Genomic DNA, 11,588 nt, shown 5'->3' with positions numbered 1-11,588 from the left:
CAGTCTCTTCTCCTTGTACCACCAGCAACCTCCATCTTCTTCACCATCCTCCTTTTCTCGCTTTTTTATTAGAGGTCACTCATAAAAGCAAATTCATGTTTATTCATGTGATCATTCATGTGAAAAGCTCTCTGCATCCATTTCTTCAAAATAGCACCTTTTGTATTTTGATGATAATCAAGGCAAACAGTGACAACAATGTCTGCGTTGAAGCAAATGTGACGGTAGCTGGTAATAAGCCAACTCCTCGGGTGACAGAAAGAACATCATACGATATCACTTTTTGCAGAAATGTAACACCTCAAAAAATGAGTTCTCACTACTTTCACTTAATTTGTTTAAACTGACTTTTATAGCAGAGATTTATAATGACAAGTACTGGCTGCAAATTAGGTTTCTTAAAAATAAAAAAAATAAGAAACTCAGAATATATTTGACCCTGTATCATGTAATTCTCAGATATGTTGTGAGGCCATAATCATTGTCATCTACAACCCTATCAGAGAAAAAGTTGTAGAAATAACTGGAAACTCAAGACTTTTCTTTATAAGTGTAAAGTGTTTCAGTTCCGGGTCACGAGCAGACGCGTGTCTCCAGGTCCCCTCAACTCTTCGGCTTTTAAAGTTTTTTAAAGTTGCCCACAAGCGTAGTACAGACCCCGTAGTACAGACCCCGTAGTACAGACGCTGTTAGCAGTGGACTGGTAATGCAACGGCCAAGATGTAGCCACGTGATAGACGCACATACACGTGGTACAAAAGTTGGCCGCCGTTACACGCAGAAAATTGTTTTGAACTGCACAAAAATTTAGACAGCAGGTGACTGCGCGTGGTTCTAATGTTACAGCCGTGCAACAGTAGTGCCAGTGCGCAATCGGGCCATTGACCGGACGTCGGAACACATGCTTAGACGCCAACATTTTGCACTCGTGCACAGCCAGTCTGCATTCGTACCACTACTCGCAGCATACTTTCAGCGGCTGAGCATGGGAGGCGCGCTTAAACAGGATTAAGCAGCGCTCTGGCAGTGGAGTGGTAGTGGAATGGACTCCGGCGCCTGTATCACTGCTGTTCCACGAGCATGCATTTATCGATCAATTTTGACCAAAAGTTAGTGCGCCTAAGCACGTGTGGCAATTTTTTTACATCCAGACGGACTTCGCCTTTACACCAGTTTTAGGTCCATCATGATTCACAGCAGTTTTAATTCACTTAACCGTTGGTTTGTATTTTATTTATTTATTTATTTATTTATTTCCCATTATTAGGTCTCCTGCTCTGCTTCATCATCTTTTTGTTGCTCCCATGGGTTTGTCATTTTTAAGTTTATTTATTAAATGTTTTAGTTTCTGGCATCAAGTCTGGTCTCCTGCATTTTGGGTCCTAAACTTCCTGTTCCTGACAGCAAGTTATCTCCCTCTCTGTGCCTACTTTTGTTACTGCCCTCAGCTGTGCCCCTTTGTTAGGTATCTCTTTAGCACAGTCAGACCCATACATACCACTGTACATTTCTTTCTATGAAACAAACGAGGTTTATACAAGTTTGACCTTTATTTGATGTTTCAGTGAATATAGATCTTTGTAATTTAAAAAGACTGGGAACTGCAGCTAAAATGCTTAGCAGTTAGCTTGTCAACACAAAGGGGCAATGCTGCACGCTGATTCTGGTTCTCAGACAGATGTCTACTCTGCTTTTTAGTGCATCATCTGCTGACATCGCCTATGCAAAAACCTGTCCCTGTGCCTTTCACACAGAGTCATGAATCTGGATAAAAGCACAAAAGCTGTGCCTCCAGCAGCCTGTGTGAAAGGAGTTCATGGTGCTGCCTGTGTAGATGCATGTGTGTGCACGTGGGAGGCCAGTTTCAGAGAAAATGTTATGCACCCAATCTGCTACAATTTTTAATTCAAACAATCAAAACAGCTGCTAAACTGAACTGCACATCTTGAATACTATTAAAACAGCTTCTCACTGTATAAAATTGAAAAAAGAGAGCATATTTGTAATATAGGAATGGGAAGTAATAAATTGTTATTGTGCAGTGAGTGTGATGGGATTTAACTATATAACAGGGATACAGGGACTGTATAAAATAAGACAACAGTTTGACTGTAAACACTTCTGAGCATCACATTGTGCTGCCTGCAAACACCCGGAGGGTCTAATGTTAGAAATGATAATATGAGTTCACAACCCACATGTCAACAAGAGAGAGTACTGAGGTTAGTTATTATCACGTTTATCTCAGCAGTGCTCCCAAGTTACTGGTATGATATAATAAACTAAGGATGTCATGCCTACTTTATTGAAGATAATGTGTACAAAGAAATAATTGATGGTCCTTTTCATATTATAATTTATTTAGGTGAAAGTGGAACCCCATCACACAAAGAAAGTTAGCTTGAGAGAAATATTTTCATATAATTTGTATTATTAATATTGTATTTATTTAAGTAAATGTGATAAGGAGAAGACAAAGGAACACGTCAAATATATATATATATATATACAGAAAGAAAAGACTAAAGAAAGGAAAGCAATGGAATCCTAAAGCTATTGGCAACAACATCTTAAGCTACCAATCCAATCCTGGAGATTTATTATAGGAAAGGCAGGCTTGTTACACGCTGCTGTGCTTCTTGCTTTACAGAGCAAATAAAAGGCAGACATAATTAAGACTACCAAAGGTATAAATCTTGTATGTGAATGGCCCATTGCACACATCGACCATCCAAGTAATTTACATGGCCCTTTGAGAATTTGCCGTAGAGTTTTCTTTGGCACTAACAAAGATAATGGTAACAGAGAGAGCTGAGCTAAAGTGGAAAAGACTGAAACCAGACAGTGTGAGGAGAGCTTCAAAACAAGCAGCAGAGACTGCACATGTTTCTCAGATAACCCTTTTACATTTGTTTATGTGCAAACATAAGTCAAATGTGTTCCCTAAAATCTTCTAAACAGTAAACTATACATTTCTGTTATGTACTACAAAAACACATATTGTAGCACAAACCATATGTTCTTTACTGAAATGGAAAAAGAAAATAAAATTGTGGTCTCTAATAACCTTATAGAGCAATGTTAATTTTTCCTTGTACAGTTGCTGCATTTTTACGGAATGGTTAAGACCTACTCGGAGGAAAATTATGTTTTTGTCATTTTTTTAACATGTATTTGTGGTATTTTTCTGATGATGGAGAACGTTTATAAAGAAAATTAAGCCCTTTCTAACCATGGCTATGTCCGAATTCCCTCCCTAATCCACAACTACTAAAAAAAGTATGCAGTGCCCCACTATCTAATGCCCTGGATTTTAAAAGCAATTAGTACACCATGCTCACTACTTTTCTTTTTTCTAAATGTCAGATATGATGTCACAGAATCAATACAAACATTTTATGACGTCTATTTATGAATCTACCGTGTTCTGATGATGAAAATATGGTTGGTTTATTAAAAATTACATTTAAACACTATTTTTTGCAAAAAATGTTCAACTGTAGTGCATTGTGGTCTATATTTGCTAATGTAGTGAGCGTCGATGCACACTGGTTTATCCAAAGACTTCTGGGATATTTCTAGGGCACTAGGTTTTGGAATTGTAGATTTGGGCAGCACAACAAAATGACAAATCCACTGTTTAGTGAGTAGTAAAGGACTTCATAAATAGCCTATTTTCTTTTTTTTTTTTTCGTTCAAATCGTAAATCAAGACCAGACAAAAAAAATGCAATTTCTATTTCATTAATGAGCAAGCGCTGTTGCTTATTTATGGCAGAAAATATACTGGGTGGATCAAAAGCTCCCTACTCTGAGCTCTCAGCAATGGGATTTCTACAAATTAATTCCTGATGGACTTTTGCCACTCTGCAGAAACTATGCACCCTTTTTTTGGGCGGAAAACTAGGTTTGGGCACCGATTGGATTTTAATTTGGTTCCGGTGCCAAAGAGGTTCTTTGGTTTTGGTTCCTAATTGGTACTTATTCTGATAATTTCCACCCTGAGAGGGGTGAAAATAGGGGAATTTTTTTTTATTATTGTCTCGACAAGTCAAACATTACAGTTCAGGAGACCCGAGCAGGCTGCCCCCGCTCCCCCCAGCGCCTGTCTGTCTGCCGGCGTATTGAGTGACCAAACTCCGCTGAAGTCGGGGAGTCTGGCTGCAGCCAGAGAACAGCCGCGCTATGACAGGACAAAACATTTGTCTTGGATTAGTATTTTACTCCCTGATCGAGTCACTGAAAAAAACATCACCTGCCCTAAACTCAGTTCCTGATTGGCTGATGCAAAGCAAGGACCTGTCAAACTTCCCGTCACAGGTCTTATATGAGCCCGCCCACTATTGTAGGAAAGGCAGAAGGATTGACAAGAACTTCAATGTACTGAACAGAGTAGAAGTGATTGACCCATCCTAAGACAAATAGATCTTTAATGAAACTTAGTTGAATGTGGAACATAACAGTTCCCACTTGGAACCAAACTTAAACTGCACCCTAAAAACAGCGCCCTCATACAGTATCCTCATAGTTAAAGACCACTTGAAATGCTTTTTAAATAGATCTGTCATGATCACAGAGCGAAGCAGACCCAGATGCTGGAACCTGGAAGGATTACGGGAGGCAGATGAAGTTTGACAGTTAGTTTATTGTCCGTGGTTATTGTGGAGCTGATGCCGGGACAGGAATGGAGTAGAAGACGAGGAGTAGATCCGGACCGGCGGGTCGTTGATGCAGCCGGAGAGGCAGGCTGATGAAGTGTGGTGTGGCAGAGACAATGGGAGGGGACGGACCCAGGTTGGGACGTGAACGATGGACCAGGGGGGCAGAGATGTCTGAGGTGAGTGAAGAATTGCAGCTTAGCACAAAACAAATACTAGAGAGGCCAGGCTACTGCATCAGGTGAGGTAACAAACTGGTGATGAATTCTAGGGCAGGCCCTCCTTAAGTAGTGAACTGGTGATGAGGTGATGTCCAATAGCTGGGTCCAATTGAAGGAGCAGGGGGAGCACCATGACAAGATCATAAGATCCAAAATGTAAGGGCAGTCTTTCAAATGGAAAAAAAAATAACGTACTCACTGAGACATCAAATGGACACTTAACGTAAGATGGGGCCCAGCCAAACCATTGTTGAGTTTATCTCCCTAACAATGACAATCTGTAATTTCTGATTTTATTGTTCCCTCATATTAATAAAGAGTATTGTGGTCACTGAGTTTACTATGCATTTTGTTGTCTTATTATTATGTACTGTATTTAAGATGACTAGTGTGGAAACCATGGATACCAACTGTATATAATAGTCTGTTGTTGTAAAAACTCTGAAGAAATTATAAATAAAAAAAAATAATAGATCACAAGATGATCAAAGTGGATCTCTAATGTAACACCCAGTATATCCTGTATGTCTACACTCAACTCAAATGTATTTAAATGTACCATAATCACTGTCATCTTTTTCTTAGACAGGAAATTGCAGTTCCTCTGAACATGATAGACAGAAAACACTCCTTTATCATAGTCACACGTCCATCTTCTGTACCTGCTCGTTCCTGTGCAGGTTCATGATTTGTGTTGATGGTGTGTGAAAAGAAACAATAAATTATTTTAGTTCATTTAAAAAAGAGCAAGTTCACAACCAAGGTTGTCCCAAAAGTGCTTTACAAAAGCTAAAACATCAGACAGAACTTTATTGACTGAATGTCACACAATTTATTAAGTATTCCCCTGTTTACTTTTTAAATATTAACATTTATCGGCCTTGTTCAAAAACTAAACTCTTTCAACCAGCAACATTTTCAGATCTTTCAGAAAATGTAGTTTTCAAATTGAAAACTTCTAAAAACATATAGGATGTCTATAGACTCAACAGCTTTGCCTATTTTGAACTTCTGTGCATTTTTTTTTAACCCTGGAGCCCTAATGCCCCGTGTTTTCACGAGTCAAAGTTTTTGCATGATATTTAATATGTTGCATTTTTCTGAGTGTCGTAGGTCCCTGAGTAAAATCTCACACATCTGAAGAATGGGTGGACCAAAGATCAAGTCTCCAGTATCAATATTGTTTTAGGAAATTCTTGTTCTGAATTTCCTAATTTTTATTAATTTTCGAGCATGTTTTAAGGATCTTCCTATGTTTTTATTTTCTATTTTGGTACATAAACCACAGTTGAAAAAAAAAAATATATATATATATAACTGTATTTTATCATGTGTTGTCATATTTTGATCTATTTTTTAATGAGAAATATATTTTATTCTGTATATTATATGGGGTAAAATTACCCGGCAAAAGTAATGGTGGAACTTTTTACAGCAAAAGTGTTGTACGGTTAATACAATCATATGCCTCAACTGAACACTTACAACTGGTAAATTTTAACAATGACAACTTCAGATTCAAAAGTAATTATTCAGTATAGATGAGCTTTTGCACTTTTGCTCTGTGAATCCTGTCCAGCATCACTCTGCATGGAGTTTTTATAACTGGTTGTGTTGTAAGCCTTTATATAGTTTGCTAGTTTTGAAAAAAAAAGACAGCACTCTAAATGGCATTTAACTGACAATAATTGGCTTTAAGTTAAGGAAAACCAAGTGCATCAGTTTTCAAGTCCTGATCCAGTTTATTCCTTCTTGTATAATTGTTATGCTTTTATTTTCCTACCACTTGCTCAAGAAAAAAAAAAAAAAGGCAGTATCTCTTGAAAACGTGGTTGTTCAGTGATTCTACCCATGGCAGTGGAATCATAGGGTCAGAGTGTGGAGAAGATGCAGACACCATGATTGCAATCTGAAGGGAGAGAGACACTGAGAGGAGAATTCATTATCTGTGTCAAAAGTATAGAGCATCCAGACGAGACCAAGAGTGAAACTGAGTTTTAGTATATGCAGCTGAGTACACTCATGCAAAGGTCGATCTTATCGACAATTAATGCTGAAAGATTTAATGTTTTTAGAAGTTATTTTTTTTTTGCGTTGAGAAATCAATATCGTCGGTTTTGGTCAATAGATCAGATGGTTACCCAGTTCCCCTCTGTATGTGGTTATCAGGGTGGCCACGGGTCCATAAATAAACATGTCTTAAATGTAATTTACCTGACAAAAGGCAGAAAAGGTATTTAATTATTTCAACCCTGAAGTTCATTGTCACAATTTGAGTGTGTTTTCAGTGTACGCATAAATACTTCACTGCTCTAAATAACTTTGAGAGTGAGTGTCATGAAAACTGTGTTTATTTCACTTCACAGATTTTTGGAATATGGAGGCAATGGGGTAATAAACACACCTCATTTAATGTTTTCCTCATCACGGTCTCTCTTCCTACAGTGTGTCTTATTTATTCGGGCCAAAACCAAAGAAATGTAATAAAAGAAAAAACTTCTCAATAAAAAAGCTGATTTTGTCAGTAAGTCATTCCATGTTTGTCATTCAAATAGCCATGAACACATAATGTTGCCTAATGGAGGAGCAGCTTCACCTGGCGATGGCACCTTCATCTATTCAAAAAACTATATAGTGCCGGACTATATAGTACCCTGGATTTTAAAAACAATTCAGAAACGATGTTCACTACTTTTCTTTCGTTTTTCTTAAAGCCGGATATGACGTCACTGATTTTACAAAGTCAAAATCGAGTCAATATGAATATTTCACGATGTTTATTTATGACTCCACTGTGTTCTGATGGAGAAAATGTGGATGGTTTATTCAAAAATGACATTTAAACATGTTTTTTGTTCGAAATTGTTTAACCGCAATGCATTGTGGTCTATATTCACTAAGCTTATGAGCATTGATGCACGCTAATTTTTAGCAAAGACTTCTGGGAAATTTCTAGAGCACTTGATTTATGAATTAGTAGATTTTGATAGCACTAGAAAATGGTGAACGCACTTTATAGTGCACTATACAGTGAGTAGGGGGGGAATTCGGACATAACCAGCGTGTTTCCAGCAGACTTCAAATCAAATCAAACTTTATTTATAAAAAGCGTTTCTCGTCCATTGCGCAGCTCAAAGCACTTTACATTTAAAAACAGAAAAATACAAAAGTATGACGATAAAAATCCAACCCACCATTATCCCTCCTCTCTGTTAACACATACTGCACATCGTATAACTCAGCAAACCATGAATACCTATAAAGGTAACTTTTAAAAGAAACAAAAGGTCTGGCTCTGCTGTTTGGAGAAGTATTTAGGAATCTATTCATACCAGGAGCCAGCTCCTCCACAGGAACATCGCCACAGTGCCCATAGACCGGGTCAGCAATGTGGTCCACTTCACAGCTGTAAGGCTGCAATGTTGAACTCCATCTACCCAGCAAGGTCAACAACAGCCACCAACCAAGCCAGAGAGCCCCGACACAAAAGTCCCCGCAGGAAATACTGAGGCTAAAATCATAATAAGATGTTGAAGTTAAAAACATAAAATGGAAAATAGGATTAAATGCATAAAAAATAAAATTCATATGATATAAATTTGAAAGTAATACATACTGTACATTAGGGGTCCCCAAGCTACGGCCCGCGGGCCAGGTCCGGCCCCCAAACATTTGGTTCAGAGAACCATGATTTTTTTTGCAATCTGGCCACATGATCGACCCTTTTTGTTCCACCCTTCTACAGTCTGTGCCCCCTGTCTGAATCCTCCAAATCTCTGTCAAAGAAAACAGAATACAGTCCTCTCTTTCCACAATGTAGTTCACTTGGTCTCAGTGCGATCATGATACTGCTTTTTTTTGTGCCTGTTCTGTCTCCTGATTGGCTGGAGACCTTGTCAATCAATCTCCTCCGTGCCATGTCTCCTGTGCAGAAACGCTCATCTCTTCAGACCCACATAAATCTGAGATTAGATCTTTGTTTTCATTCTGTAATCCTGGATTTGAAAATCTCCACGTTTGTCTGAGAAAAGTGTAAAGTGTGTAGTGAGGAGCTTAATATCTGTAAGTTATTTTCAAAATGAAGCAGACACAAGAAACGAGGTTAAAAGAGCTTCACTTTATTTGTTTCAAACCATTTGTTCAGGACATCCCAGCTCCTCATTATTATGTATCAAGTCGTGTCCTGAATCCTCTCTTGCTTTGTTTTCTCATCAAGTTGCACTCTGGTCACCAGTCACGGGGATGGCAGACACCCGCAGATCGTAGCCGGCCTGTGCTGCCTGCAATCGCTGCATTTTCCGACTAGAACTCTGTGTATTGACTCTATAAAAGGTGGCGGCGGGTGGGGGGAATCAGTGCGAGGCCAATCTAAACACCCACAGGGCAGAGAGGTTTCCCTTTTTTTGATTTTCATAATGTTTGTACTTACACACATGATGTATTATACGATTTACAAATCAAGAACTACACACAAATCAAAAATTATGCGTGCATAAATCAGGGTGATACTTATTTCTCTCATAGGGAATCACCTGTCCTCACGTCTGTTCTTCTGTTCCTGAACTTATCCCATCCATTTGCAAAGAAAGGTTGCACATGCAACTTTTCTGGTGTTACATGCCGCCGGACTGCTGTAACTGAAAGGCAATTGAGAGAATCTGGTCAATTTTCTAAACCAAAGGATTTTCAGAAAAAAAGATTGTTCAAAGTTTTGCTCCACTGACCAAACTTTATAGCTCAAGTGACCGAAGGTGGAGCTGAGAGAATCAGGTTGTTTTTCAAAATAAAATATTTCCAGGACTCTTTCATATATATTCATATAAACTCTTGAACTAATAATGGTCAATTTGCCTAGTTTTGTTAAACTTTCATTATTTGATCCACCAATACTCAAATTGATAGCAATCAAATTTAACAGAAAAACCATTTGGAATCAACATGGAAGATTTGGAAAGTTTTTCATAACTTCAACCACACACTCCACCCAACCTCTTATCCCGATGCAATTGTCCAACACCTATGGGACTACGTAAACTATTAAAAAAGCAGCTATCAAAAGATCATTGGTAGGGTTGGGCTTTTTCCATTCCAGTGCCAAAGTTTTTCTTTGTTTCGGTTTTGGTTCCTTTTCATTGCCAATTTTGGTACTTCAGTAATGAAAACAATGAAAAAATCTTCTCGAATCCAAAGTCGAGCAGTGACAAACGGGTACAGACAGGAAAAGACCCTGAAGGCTTTTCTTTTACCTCTTTTTCATATTCTTTTAGATCAGTGGACCATCCCTGTTTACCAACACATATAGGTTTTTTTTTTCTTTTTTTTTTTCTTTTAGTCACGTGACTTCTCCGGTTAATCACAGAAACTCAGACAACTCAAGACACTTGTATAAAACATTTGGTTCCAAAGGAGCAACAGAAATTTCCCCGGAGGGAAACTCAGTTGAACAACCCACCAGCCTGCCCGCACACATACAGGCGAGTACATACTCACAGCGAGCCTGCATGGAGAAATGCAATGTCAACTGCTAGCTAATATTTGAGGTGTTACCTCTGCCCCACAAGATAATATTGCTGCACTTGCACGTCGCTGCATTTTCTGTTTTTGCTGTGAAATACAGCCACACCTTCAACCACCCTGAGTTTGACGTTTAGAAGCGTGCCACCCACACGCTGGCCCCGTCAGCGGTTTTATATGACCCCGCCCACTATTGTAGGAGAGGATAGGCTAAAACTTCAAAGTAGTGAAGAGAGTAGAAGTGATTGACATGTCCTGAGACCAATAGAGCTTCAATGAAACTAAGCACTGAAATGAGGAACCGTTTGCAGGAAGATCTTTCGGTTCCAGTAGAACAGCGTAAATCATGACAGTTCCTACTTAGAACCGAACTTTGGTACCCAACCCGAACCATTAGTAAACAGATATGGATTTAAATCTAAAATTAAACTGTGACATACAAAGTTGTTGGATCAGATGAATATTACATCATGTTAAATATGTGCAAGTGTTTTTTTTTTGTACAAACCTAAAACAGATGTTCATTCAAACACCTTCTAGTGCCCTCAAGAGTACATTGCTGACCATCAGGAAACACAGAATCATAACAATGCTGTGCTAGAATAGTAGAAAAAGAATCTTTAATTCATCCGTAGTGTTTTCTTCATAGCACTGCTCGGAGGCATTCAGATAAAATAAAAGAAAGCAGCACAGCAAGAGCCTTCAGTGCTTGTAAGGCTAATTTGATTGATTAAAGACATCCCCCTGGAAACCATTTCAGTGATTACTGGAAAATTCACCTCTTTTCAGCTCAATATTTTATTTCTTCCCTACCTTTTCTCACAGTTGGGTACTGAAAAACAACACTAAGCAGAACACAAACACATCTGATACAATTCTTTACATCTGTGAAAAACTAATAATCAAACACTTACTTCATCTAGAGCTGGATGATTTCTAGAAGTAAACATGAAATACAGCAAGTCACATACCGTATTCCAGAGGAAGAAGAAAGTGTGAAGAAAAAAAACAATGTTTTAGACCACAAATAGTTACTTTATAAACGATTACCTTAAAAAAGTTAGAAAATTCCTGCCAGTGAGTTTATAAAGATGTTCATTTAGTCAACAATCAAATCAAATCAAATCAAATCAAACTTTATTTATAAAAGCGCCTTTCATACTTGGTGCAGCTCAAAGCGCTGTACAATTAAAAAC

This window comes from Oryzias melastigma, linkage group LG1 (assembly GCF_002922805.2).
Source record: "Oryzias melastigma strain HK-1 linkage group LG1, ASM292280v2, whole genome shotgun sequence".
Classification (NCBI taxonomy): domain Eukaryota; kingdom Metazoa; phylum Chordata; class Actinopteri; order Beloniformes; family Adrianichthyidae; genus Oryzias; species Oryzias melastigma.
This window is presented reverse-complemented; position numbering follows the sequence as displayed.